This window comes from Carya illinoinensis, chromosome 16 (assembly GCF_018687715.1).
Source record: "Carya illinoinensis cultivar Pawnee chromosome 16, C.illinoinensisPawnee_v1, whole genome shotgun sequence".
Taxonomy (NCBI): domain Eukaryota; kingdom Viridiplantae; phylum Streptophyta; class Magnoliopsida; order Fagales; family Juglandaceae; genus Carya; species Carya illinoinensis.
In genome coordinates, this window is record NC_056767.1 from 16615637 (window position 1) to 16629608 (window position 13972).

Genomic DNA, 13972 nt, shown 5'->3' on the forward strand with positions numbered 1-13972 from the left:
AGTCACAAGCATCACCAAATCTAGATTAGGGGCGTATGGCACATCTTGGGCTTGAGGGAAACCGATGGTATGGCATATGTGGGCTACAATTGGAAGAATGAAAGAAAAGACGGGTTTCTTTGTTTGAATTCGTCCTGTGCTGGAACTGAGTTACAACAGTGAAGGTGGGATGTATTTGATGATATTTCCCTTGAGGACATGGCGTAAACAGCATAGGCTAGAGTCCGATTACTTGCAGTGCACATAGAGGTGCGCCTAGGTGGCGATCGACGGTGACTTTGGCATTGGAGTGACTTTCCTTATATTGAAATGTGGTGGATCAAGTGGAATCTTCTATTCCGCTCTAAGAATGATGGGAAACAACTATAAAAAAGTATTAACATCCATATAAAAACGGTGAGAAAGAATTAAAAAGGAAATTAATCTTGAAACATGGTTTAGAGATGACTAATCACTTGTAAGTTGATTAATGACCTTAACTCCGGTTACAAGCTTAACCAAGGCAAGATAAGGGGAGTATGGCGCGTCTTGGGCTTGAGGGAAACCGACGGTATGGCATCTGTGGGTTACAATTGGATGAATGAAGGAAAAGAAAGGTTTCTTTGAGTCAGTTCGTCCAATGCCAGAACTGAGTTTCGACAGCTAAGGTGTGATGCATTTACTGAGATTTCCCTTGAGAAAATGGTGTAAACGGCATAGGGTACAGTCGGATTAGTTGCAACGCACAAGGAGGTGCACCTAGGTGGCGTTTGGCGGTGACTTGGGCGTTGGAACGAGTCTCCTCGTGTTGAAATGTGGTTTATCAAGTCTAATCTTCTATTTCACTCTAAGAATGGTGGGAAACAACAATAAAAGTATTAATGTCCATATTAAAATGGTATGAAAGAACTGAAAGGGAAATCCAGCCTAAAACATGTTTTGGACATGAGTAATCGCTTGTAAGTTGATTAATGCCCTTAGCACCGGTTCCAAGTTTCACCAAGGCCAAATAAGGAGCGTATGGCACACATCTAAGGCTACAACTGGAAGAACGATATAAAAGACAGGTTTCTTCCTGTCAGTTCGTCCAATGCTAGAGAATTGAGCTAGACGGTTAAGGTGGGATGCATTTGACGAGATTTCCCTCTAGAAATTGGTGTAAACGGCATAGGCTATAGTACGATTCGTTGCAATGCACAAAGAGGTACACCTAGGTGGCGATTGGCGGTGACTCTGGCGTTGGAATGACTTTCCTTGTACTGAAATGTGGTGGATCAGGTCTAATCTTCTAATTCACTCCAAGAATGATGGCAAAGACAACAATAAGAGGAATAAGGCCCATACGAAATGGGAGAGAAAGAATTAAAAAGGAAATTAAGTTCAGAGGATGGTTTAAAGATGAATAATCACTAGTAGTTGAATAATGCCCTTAACTCCAGTCACAAGCATCACCAAATCTAGATTAGGGGCGTATGGCACATCTTGGGCTTGAGGGAAACCGATGGTATGGCATATGTGGGCTACAATTGGAAGAATGAAAGAAAAGACGGGTTTCTTCGTTTGAATTCGTCCTGTGCTGGAACTGAGTTACAACAGTGAAGGTGGGATGTATTTGATGATATTTCCCTTGAGGACATGGCGTAAACAGCATAGGCTAGAGTCCGATTACTTGCAGTGCACATAGAGGTGCGCCTAGGTGGCGATCGACGGTGACTTTGGCATTGGAGTGACTTTCCTTATATTGAAATGTGGTGGATCAAGTGGAATCTTCTATTCCGCTCTAAGAATGATGGGAAACAACTATAAAAAAGTATTAACATCCATATAAAAACGGTGAGAAAGAATTAAAAAGGAAATTAATCTTGAAACATGGTTTAGAGATGACTAATCACTTGTAAGTTGATTAATGACCTTAACTCCGGTTACAAGCTCAACCAAGGCAAGATAAGGGGAGTATGGCGCGTCTTGGGCTTGAGGGAAACCGACGGTATGGCATCTGTGGGTTACAATTGGATGAATGAAGGAAAAGAAAGGTTTCTTTGAGTCAGTTCGTCCAATGCCAGAACTGAGTTTCGACAGCTAAGGTGTGATGCATTTACTGAGATTTCCCTTGAGAAAATGGTGTAAACGGCATAGGGTACAGTCGGATTAGTTGCAACGCACAAGGAGGTGCACCTAGGTGGCGTTTGGCGGTGACTTGGGCGTTGGAACGAGTCTCCTCGTGTTGAAATGTGGTTTATCAAGTCTAATCTTCTATTTCACTCTAAGAATGGTGGGAAACAACAATAAAAGTATTAATGTCCATATTAAAATGGTATGAAAGAACTGAAAGGGAAATCCAGCCTAAAACATGTTTTGGACATGAGTAATCGCTTGTAAGTTGATTAATGCCCTTAGCACCGGTTCCAAGTTTCACCAAGGCCAAATAAGGAGCGTATGGCACACATCTAAGGCTACAACTGGAAGAACGATATAAAAGACAGGTTTCTTCCTGTCAGTTCGTCCAATGCTAGAGAATTGAGCTAGACGGTTAAGGTGGGATGCATTTGACGAGATTTGCCTCTAGAAATTGGTGTAAACGGCATAGGCTATAGTACGATTCGTTGCAATGCACAAAGAGGTGCACCTAGGTGGCGATTGGCGGTGACTCTGGCGTTGGAATGACTTTCCTTGTACTGAAATGTGGTGGATCAGGTCTAATCTTCTAATTCACTCCAAGAATGATGGCAAAGACAACAATAAGAGGAATAAGGCCCATACGAAATGGGAGAGAAAGAATTAAAAAGGAAATTAAGTTCAGATGATGGTTTAAAGATGAATAATCACTAGTAGTTGAATAATGCCCTTAACTCCAGTCACAAGCATCACCAAATCTAGATTAGGGGCGTATGGCACATCTTGGGCTTGAGGGAAACCGATGGTATGGCATATGTGGGCTACAATTGGAAGAATGAAAGAAAAGACGGGTTTCTTCGTTTGAATTCGTCCTGTGCTGGAACTGAGTTACAACAGTGAAGGTGGGATGTATTTGATGATATTTCCCTTGAGGACATGGCGTAAACAGCATAGGCTAGAGTCCGATTAATTGCAGTGCACATAGAGGTGCGCCTAGGTGGCGATCGACGGTGACTTTGGCATTGGAGTGACTTTCCTTATATTGAAATGTGGTGGATCAAGTGGAATTTTCTATTCCGCTCTAAGAATGATGGGAAACAACTATAAAAAAGTATTAACATCCATATAAAAACGGTGAGAAAGAATTAAAAAGGAAATTAATCTTGAAACATGGTTTAGAGATGACTAATCACTTGTAAGTTGATTAATGACCTTAACTCCGGTTACAAGCTTAACCAAGGCAAGATAAGGGGAGTATGGCGCGTCTTGGGCTTGAGGGAAACCGACGGTATGGCATCTGTGGGTTACAATTGGATGAATGAAGGAAAAGAAAGGTTTCTTTGAGTCAGTTCGTCCAATGCCAGAACTGAGTTTCGACAGCTAAGGTGTGATGCATTTACTGAGATTTCCCTTGAGAAAATGGTGTAAACGGCATAGGGTACAGTCGGATTAGTTGCAACGCACAAGGAGGTGCACCTAGGTGGCGTTTGGCGGTGACTTGGGCGTTGGAACGAGTCTCCTCGTGTTGAAATGTGGTTTATCAAGTCTAATCTTCTATTTCACTCTAAGAATGGGGGGAAACAACAATAAAAGTATTAATGTCCACATTAAAATGGTATGAAAGAACTGAAAGGGAAATCCAGCCTAAAACATGTTTTGGACATGAGTAATCGCTTGTAAGTTGATTAATGCCCTTAGCACCGGTTCCAAGTTTCACCAAGGCCAAATAAGGAGCGTATGGCACACATCTAAGGCTACAACTGGAAGAACGATATAAAAGACAGGTTTCTTCCTGTCAGTTCGTCCAATGCTAGAGAATTGAGCTAGACGGTTAAGGTGAGATGCATTTGACGAGATTTCCCTCTAGAAATTGGTGTAAACGGCATAGGCTATAGTACGATTCGTTGCAATGCACAAAGAGGTACACCTAGGTGGCGATTGGCGGTGACTCTGGCGTTGGAATGACTTTCCTTGTACTGAAATGTGGTGGATCAGGTCTAATCTTCTAATTCACTCCAAGAATGATGGCAAAGACAACAATAAGAGGAATAAGGCCCATACGAAATGGGAGAGAAAGAATTAAAAAGGAAATTAAGTTCAGAGGATGGTTTAAAGATGAAGAATCACTAGTAGTTGAATAATGCCCTTAACTCCAGTCACAAGCATCACCAAATCTAGATTAGGGGCGTATGGCACATCTTGGGCTTGAGGGAAACCGATGGTATGGCATATGTGGGCTACAATTGGAAGAATGAAAGAAAAGACGGGTTTCTTCGTTTGAATTCGTCCTGTGCTGGAACTGAGTTACAACAGTGAAGGTGGGATGTATTTGATGATATTTCCCTTGAGGACATGGCGTAAACAGCATAGGCTAGAGTCCGATTACTTGCAGTGCACATAGAGGTGCGCCTAGGTGGCGATCGACGGTGACTTTGGCATTGGAGTGACTTTCCTTATATTGAAATGTGGTGGATCAAGTGGAATCTTCTATTCCGCTCTAAGAATGATGGGAAACAACTATAAAAAAGTATTAACATCCATATAAAAACGGTGAGAAAGAATTAAAAAGGAAATTAATCTTGAAACATGGTTTAGAGATGACTAATCACTTGTAAGTTGATTAATGACCTTAACTCCGGTTACAAGCTTAACCAAGGCAAGATAAGGGGAGTATGGCGCGTCTTGGGCTTGAGGGAAACCGACGGTATGGCATCTGTGGGTTACAATTGGATGAATGAAGGAAAAGAAAGGTTTCTTTGAGTCAGTTCGTCCAATGCCAGAACTGAGTTTCGACAGCTAAGGTGTGATGCATTTACTGAGATTTCCCTTGAGAAAATGGTGTAAACGGCATAGGGTACAGTCGGATTAGTTGCAACGCACAAGGAGGTGCACCTAGGTGGCGTTTGGCGGTGACTTGGGCGTTGGAACGAGTCTCCTCGTGTTGAAATGTGGTTTATCAAGTCTAATCTTCTATTTCACTCTAAGAATGGTGGGAAACAACAATAAAAGTATTAATGTCCATATTAAAATGGTATGAAAGAACTGAAAGGGAAATCCAGCCTAAAACATGTTTTGGACATGAGTAATCGCTTGTAAGTTGATTAATGCCCTTAGCACCGGTTCCAAGTTTCACCAAGGCCAAATAAGGAGCGTATGGCACACATCTAAGGCTACAACTGGAAGAACGATATAAAAGACAGGTTTCTTCCTGTCAGTTCGTCCAATGCTAGAGAATTGAGCTAGACGGTTAAGGTGGGATGCATTTGACGAGATTTCCCTCTAGAAATTGGTGTAAACGGCATAGGCTATAGTACGATTCGTTGCAATGCACAAAGAGGTACACCTAGGTGGCGATTGGCGGTGACTCTGGCGTTGGAATGACTTTCCTTGTACTGAAATGTGGTGGATCAGGTCTAATCTTCTAATTCACTCCAAGAATGATGGCAAAGACAACAATAAGAGGAATAAGGCCCATACGAAATGGGAGAGAAAGAATTAAAAAGGAAATTAAGTTCAGAGGATGGTTTAAAGATGAATAATCACTAGTAGTTGAATAATGCCCTTAACTCCAGTCACAAGCATCACCAAATCTAGATTAGGGGCGTATGGCACATCTTGGGCTTGAGGGAAACCGATGGTATGGCATATGTGGGCTACAATTGGAAGAATGAAAGAAAAGACGGGTTTCTTCGTTTGAATTCGTCCTGTGCTGGAACTGAGTTACAACAGTGAAGGTGGGATGTATTTGATGATATTTCCCTTGAGGACATGGCGTAAACAGCATAGGCTAGAGTCCGATTAATTGCAGTGCACATAGAGGTGCGCCTAGGTGGCGATCGACGGTGACTTTGGCATTGGAGTGACTTTCCTTATATTGAAATGTGGTGGATCAAGTGGAATTTTCTATTCCGCTCTAAGAATGATGGGAAACAACTATAAAAAAGTATTAACATCCATATAAAAACGGTGAGAAAGAATTAAAAAGGAAATTAATCTTGAAACATGGTTTAGAGATGACTAATCACTTGTAAGTTGATTAATGACCTTAACTCCGGTTACAAGCTTAACCAAGGCAAGATAAGGGGAGTATGGCGCGTCTTGGGCTTGAGGGAAACCGACGGTATGGCATCTGTGGGTTACAATTGGATGAATGAAGGAAAAGAAAGGTTTCTTTGAGTCAGTTCGTCCAATGCCAGAACTGAGTTTCGACAGCTAAGGTGTGATGCATTTACTGAGATTTCCCTTGAGAAAATGGTGTAAACGGCATAGGGTACAGTCGGATTAGTTGCAACGCACAAGGAGGTGCACCTAGGTGGCGTTTGGCGGTGACTTGGGCGTTGGAACGAGTCTCCTCGTGTTGAAATGTGGTTTATCAAGTCTAATCTTCTATTTCACTCTAAGAATGGGGGGAAACAACAATAAAAGTATTAATGTCCACATTAAAATGGTATGAAAGAACTGAAAGGGAAATCCAGCCTAAAACATGTTTTGGACATGAGTAATCGCTTGTAAGTTGATTAATGCCCTTAGCACCGGTTCCAAGTTTCACCAAGGCCAAATAAGGAGCGTATGGCACACATCTAAGGCTACAACTGGAAGAACGATATAAAAGACAGGTTTCTTCCTGTCAGTTCGTCCAATGCTAGAGAATTGAGCTAGACGGTTAAGGTGAGATGCATTTGACGAGATTTCCCTCTAGAAATTGGTGTAAACGGCATAGGCTATAGTACGATTCGTTGCAATGCACAAAGAGGTACACCTAGGTGGCGATTGGCGGTGACTCTGGCGTTGGAATGACTTTCCTTGTACTGAAATGTGGTGGATCAGGTCTAATCTTCTAATTCACTCCAAGAATGATGGCAAAGACAACAATAAGAGGAATAAGGCCCATACGAAATGGGAGAGAAAGAATTAAAAAGGAAATTAAGTTCAGAGGATGGTTTAAAGATGAAGAATCACTAGTAGTTGAATAATGCCCTTAACTCCAGTCACAAGCATCACCAAATCTAGATTAGGGGCGTATGGCACATCTTGGGCTTGAGGGAAACCGATGGTATGGCATATGTGGGCTACAATTGGAAGAATGAAAGAAAAGACGGGTTTCTTCGTTTGAATTCGTCCTGTGCTGGAACTGAGTTACAACAGTGAAGGTGGGATGTATTTGATGATATTTCCCTTGAGGACATGGCGTAAACAGCATAGGCTAGAGTCCGATTACTTGCAGTGCACATAGAGGTGCGCCTAGGTGGCGATCGACGGTGACTTTGGCATTGGAGTGACTTTCCTTATATTGAAATGTGGTGGATCAAGTGGAATCTTCTATTCCGCTCTAAGAATGATGGGAAACAACTATAAAAAAGTATTAACATCCATATAAAAACGGTGAGAAAGAATTAAAAAGGAAATTAATCTTGAAACATGGTTTAGAGATGACTAATCACTTGTAAGTTGATTAATGACCTTAACTCCGGTTACAAGCTTAACCAAGGCAAGATAAGGGGAGTATGGCGCGTCTTGGGCTTGAGGGAAACCGACGGTATGGCATCTGTGGGTTACAATTGGATGAATGAAGGAAAAGAAAGGTTTCTTTGAGTCAGTTCGTCCAATGCCAGAACTGAGTTTCGACAGCTAAGGTGTGATGCATTTACTGAGATTTCCCTTGAGAAAATGGTGTAAACGGCATAGGGTACAGTCGGATTAGTTGCAACGCACAAGGAGGTGCACCTAGGTGGCGTTTGGCGGTGACTTGGGCGTTGGAACGAGTCTCCTCGTGTTGAAATGTGGTTTATCAAGTCTAATCTTCTATTTCACTCTAAGAATGGTGGGAAACAACAATAAAAGTATTAATGTCCATATTAAAATGGTATGAAAGAACTGAAAGGGAAATCCAGCCTAAAACATGTTTTGGACATGAGTAATCGCTTGTAAGTTGATTAATGCCCTTAGCACCGGTTCCAAGTTTCACCAAGGCCAAATAAGGAGCGTATGGCACACATCTAAGGCTACAACTGGAAGAACGATATAAAAGACAGGTTTCTTCCTGTCAGTTCGTCCAATGCTAGAGAATTGAGCTAGACGGTTAAGGTGGGATGCATTTGACGAGATTTCCCTCTAGAAATTGGTGTAAACGGCATAGGCTATAGTACGATTCGTTGCAATGCACAAAGAGGTACACCTAGGTGGCGATTGGCGGTGACTCTGGCGTTGGAATGACTTTCCTTGTACTGAAATGTGGTGGATCAGGTCTAATCTTCTAATTCACTCCAAGAATGATGGCAAAGACAACAATAAGAGGAATAAGGCCCATACGAAATGGGAGAGAAAGAATTAAAAAGGAAATTAAGTTCAGAGGATGGTTTAAAGATGAATAATCACTAGTAGTTGAATAATGCCCTTAACTCCAGTCACAAGCATCACCAAATCTAGATTAGGGGCGTATGGCACATCTTGGGCTTGAGGGAAACCGATGGTATGGCATATGTGGGCTACAATTGGAAGAATGAAAGAAAAGACGGGTTTCTTCGTTTGAATTCGTCCTGTGCTGGAACTGAGTTACAACAGTGAAGGTGGGATGTATTTGATGATATTTCCCTTGAGGACATGGCGTAAACAGCATAGGCTAGAGTCCGATTAATTGCAGTGCACATAGAGGTGCGCCTAGGTGGCGATCGACGGTGACTTTGGCATTGGAGTGACTTTCCTTATATTGAAATGTGGTGGATCAAGTGGAATTTTCTATTCCGCTCTAAGAATGATGGGAAACAACTATAAAAAAGTATTAACATCCATATAAAAACGGTGAGAAAGAATTAAAAAGGAAATTAATCTTGAAACATGGTTTAGAGATGACTAATCACTTGTAAGTTGATTAATGACCTTAACTCCGGTTACAAGCTTAACCAAGGCAAGATAAGGGGAGTATGGCGCGTCTTGGGCTTGAGGGAAACCGACGGTATGGCATCTGTGGGTTACAATTGGATGAATGAAGGAAAAGAAAGGTTTCTTTGAGTCAGTTCGTCCAATGCCAGAACTGAGTTTCGACAGCTAAGGTGTGATGCATTTACTGAGATTTCCCTTGAGAAAATGGTGTAAACGGCATAGGGTACAGTCGGATTAGTTGCAACGCACAAGGAGGTGCACCTAGGTGGCGTTTGGCGGTGACTTGGGCGTTGGAACGAGTCTCCTCGTGTTGAAATGTGGTTTATCAAGTCTAATCTTCTATTTCACTCTAAGAATGGGGGGAAACAACAATAAAAGTATTAATGTCCACATTAAAATGGTATGAAAGAACTGAAAGGGAAATCCAGCCTAAAACATGTTTTGGACATGAGTAATCGCTTGTAAGTTGATTAATGCCCTTAGCACCGGTTCCAAGTTTCACCAAGGCCAAATAAGGAGCGTATGGCACACATCTAAGGCTACAACTGGAAGAACGATATAAAAGACAGGTTTCTTCCTGTCAGTTCGTCCAATGCTAGAGAATTGAGCTAGACGGTTAAGGTGAGATGCATTTGACGAGATTTCCCTCTAGAAATTGGTGTAAACGGCATAGGCTATAGTACGATTCGTTGCAATGCACAAAGAGGTACACCTAGGTGGCGATTGGCGGTGACTCTGGCGTTGGAATGACTTTCCTTGTACTGAAATGTGGTGGATCAGGTCTAATCTTCTAATTCACTCCAAGAATGATGGCAAAGACAACAATAAGAGGAATAAGGCCCATACGAAATGGGAGAGAAAGAATTAAAAAGGAAATTAAGTTCAGAGGATGGTTTAAAGATGAAGAATCACTAGTAGTTGAATAATGCCCTTAACTCCAGTCACAAGCATCACCAAATCTAGATTAGGGGCGTATGGCACATCTTGGGCTTGAGGGAAACCGATGGTATGGCATATGTGGGCTACAATTGGAAGAATGAAAGAAAAGACGGGTTTCTTCGTTTGAATTCGTCCTGTGCTGGAACTGAGTTACAACAGTGAAGGTGGGATGTATTTGATGATATTTCCCTTGAGGACATGGCGTAAACAGCATAGGCTAGAGTCCGATTACTTGCAGTGCACATAGAGGTGCGCCTAGGTGGCGATCGACGGTGACTTTGGCATTGGAGTGACTTTCCTTATATTGAAATGTGGTGGATCAAGTGGAATCTTCTATTCCGCTCTAAGAATGATGGGAAACAACTATAAAAAAGTATTAACATCCATATAAAAACGGTGAGAAAGAATTAAAAAGGAAATTAATCTTGAAACATGGTTTAGAGATGACTAATCACTTGTAAGTTGATTAATGACCTTAACTCCGGTTACAAGCTTAACCAAGGCAAGATAAGGGGAGTATGGCGCGTCTTGGGCTTGAGGGAAACCGACGGTATGGCATCTGTGGGTTACAATTGGATGAATGAAGGAAAAGAAAGGTTTCTTTGAGTCAGTTCGTCCAATGCCAGAACTGAGTTTCGATAGCTAAGGTGTGATGCATTTACTGAGATTTCCCTTGAGAAAATGGTGTAAACGGCATAGGGTACAGTCGGATTAGTTGCAACGCACAAGGAGGTGCACCTAGGTGGCGTTTGGCGGTGACTTGGGCGTTGGAACGAGTCTCCTCGTGTTGAAATGTGGTTTATCAAGTCTAATCTTCTATTTCACTCTAAGAATGGTGGGAAACAACAATAAAAGTATTAATGTCCATATTAAAATGGTATGAAAGAACTGAAAGGGAAATCCAGCCTAAAACATGTTTTGGACATGAGTAATCGCTTGTAAGTTGATTAATGCCCTTAGCACCGGTTCCAAGTTTCACCAAGGCCAAATAAGGAGCGTATGGCACACATCTAAGGCTACAACTGGAAGAACGATATAAAAGACAGGTTTCTTCCTGTCAGTTCGTCCAATGCTAGAGAATTGAGCTAGACGGTTAAGGTGGGATGCATTTGACGAGATTTCCCTCTAGAAATTGGTGTAAACGGCATAGGCTATAGTACGATTCGTTGCAATGCACAAAGAGGTACACCTAGGTGGCGATTGGCGGTGACTCTGGCGTTGGAATGACTTTCCTTGTACTGAAATGTGGTGGATCAGGTCTAATCTTCTAATTCACTCCAAGAATGATGGCAAAGACAACAATAAGAGGAATAAGGCCCATACGAAATGGGAGAGAAAGAATTAAAAAGGAAATTAAGTTCAGAGGATGGTTTAAAGATGAATAATCACTAGTAGTTGAATAATGCCCTTAACTCCAGTCACAAGCATCACCAAATCTAGATTAGGGGCGTATGGCACATCTTGGGCTTGAGGGAAACCGATGGTATGGCATATGTGGGCTACAATTGGAAGAATGAAAGAAAAGACGGGTTTCTTCGTTTGAATTCGTCCTGTGCTGGAACTGAGTTACAACAGTGAAGGTGGGATGTATTTGATGATATTTCCCTTGAGGACATGGCGTAAACAGCATAGGCTAGAGTCCGATTACTTGCAGTGCACATAGAGGTGCGCCTAGGTGGCGATCGACGGTGACTTTGGCATTGGAGTGACTTTCCTTATATTGAAATGTGGTGGATCAAGTGGAATCTTCTATTCCGCTCTAAGAATGATGGGAAACAACTATAAAAAAGTATTAACATCCATATAAAAACGGTGAGAAAGAATTAAAAAGGAAATTAATCTTGAAACATGGTTTAGAGATGACTAATCACTTGTAAGTTGATTAATGACCTTAACTCCGGTTACAAGCTCAACCAAGGCAAGATAAGGGGAGTATGGCGCGTCTTGGGCTTGAGGGAAACCGACGGTATGGCATCTGTGGGTTACAATTGGATGAATGAAGGAAAAGAAAGGTTTCTTTGAGTCAGTTCGTCCAATGCCAGAACTGAGTTTCGACAGCTAAGGTGTGATGCATTTACTGAGATTTCCCTTGAGAAAATGGTGTAAACGGCATAGGGTACAGTCGGATTAGTTGCAACGCACAAGGAGGTGCACCTAGGTGGCGTTTGGCGGTGACTTGGGCGTTGGAACGAGTCTCCTCGTGTTGAAATGTGGTTTATCAAGTCTAATCTTCTATTTCACTCTAAGAATGGTGGGAAACAACAATAAAAGTATTAATGTCCATATTAAAATGGTATGAAAGAACTGAAAGGGAAATCCAGCCTAAAACATGTTTTGGACATGAGTAATCGCTTGTAAGTTGATTAATGCCCTTAGCACCGGTTCCAAGTTTCACCAAGGCCAAATAAGGAGCGTATGGCACACATCTAAGGCTACAACTGGAAGAACGATATAAAAGACAGGTTTCTTCCTGTCAGTTCGTCCAATGCTAGAGAATTGAGCTAGACGGTTAAGGTGGGATGCATTTGACGAGATTTGCCTCTAGAAATTGGTGTAAACGGCATAGGCTATAGTACGATTCGTTGCAATGCACAAAGAGGTGCACCTAGGTGGCGATTGGCGGTGACTCTGGCGTTGGAATGACTTTCCTTGTACTGAAATGTGGTGGATCAGGTCTAATCTTCTAATTCACTCCAAGAATGATGGCAAAGACAACAATAAGAGGAATAAGGCCCATACGAAATGGGAGAGAAAGAATTAAAAAGGAAATTAAGTTCAGATGATGGTTTAAAGATGAATAATCACTAGTAGTTGAATAATGCCCTTAACTCCAGTCACAAGCATCACCAAATCTAGATTAGGGGCGTATGGCACATCTTGGGCTTGAGGGAAACCGATGGTATGGCATATGTGGGCTACAATTGGAAGAATGAAAGAAAAGACGGGTTTCTTCGTTTGAATTCGTCCTGTGCTGGAACTGAGTTACAACAGTGAAGGTGGGATGTATTTGATGATATTTCCCTTGAGGACATGGCGTAAACAGCATAGGCTAGAGTCCGATTACTTGCAGTGCACATAGAGGTGCGCCTAGGTGGCGATCGACGGTGACTTTGGCATTGGAGTGACTTTCCTTATATTGAAATGTGGTGGATCAAGTGGAATCTTCTATTCCGCTCTAAGAATGATGGGAAACAACTATAAAAAAGTATTAACATCCATATAAAAACGGTGAGAAAGAATTAAAAAGGAAATTAATCTTGAAACATGGTTTAGAGATGACTAATCACTTGTAAGTTGATTAATGACCTTAACTCCGGTTACAAGCTCAACCAAGGCAAGATAAGGGGAGTATGGCGCGTCTTGGGCTTGAGGGAAACCGACGGTATGGCATCTGTGGGTTACAATTGGATGAATGAAGGAAAAGAAAGGTTTCTTTGAGTCAGTTCGTCCAATGCCAGAACTGAGTTTCGACAGCTAAGGTGTGATGCATTTACTGAGATTTCCCTTGAGAAAATGGTGTAAACGGCATAGGGTACAGTCGGATTAGTTGCAACGCACAAGGAGGTGCACCTAGGTGGCGTTTGGCGGTGACTTGGGCGTTGGAACGAGTCTCCTCGTGTTGAAATGTGGTTTATCAAGTCTAATCTTCTATTTCACTCTAAGAATGGTGGGAAACAACAATAAAAGTATTAATGTCCATATTAAAATGGTATGAAAGAACTGAAAGGGAAATCCAGCCTAAAACATGTTTTGGACATGAGTAATCGCTTGTAAGTTGATTAATGCCCTTAGCACCGGTTCCAAGTTTCACCAAGGCCAAATAAGGAGCGTATGGCACACATCTAAGGCTACAACTGGAAGAACGATATAAAAGACAGGTTTCTTCCTGTCAGTTCGTCCAATGCTAGAGAATTGAGCTAGACGGTTAAGGTGGGATGCATTTGACGAGATTTGCCTCTAGAAATTGGTGTAAACGGCATAGGCTATAGTACGATTCGTTGCAATGCACAAAGAGGTGCACCTAGGTGGCGATTGGCGGTGACTCTGGCGTTGGAATGAC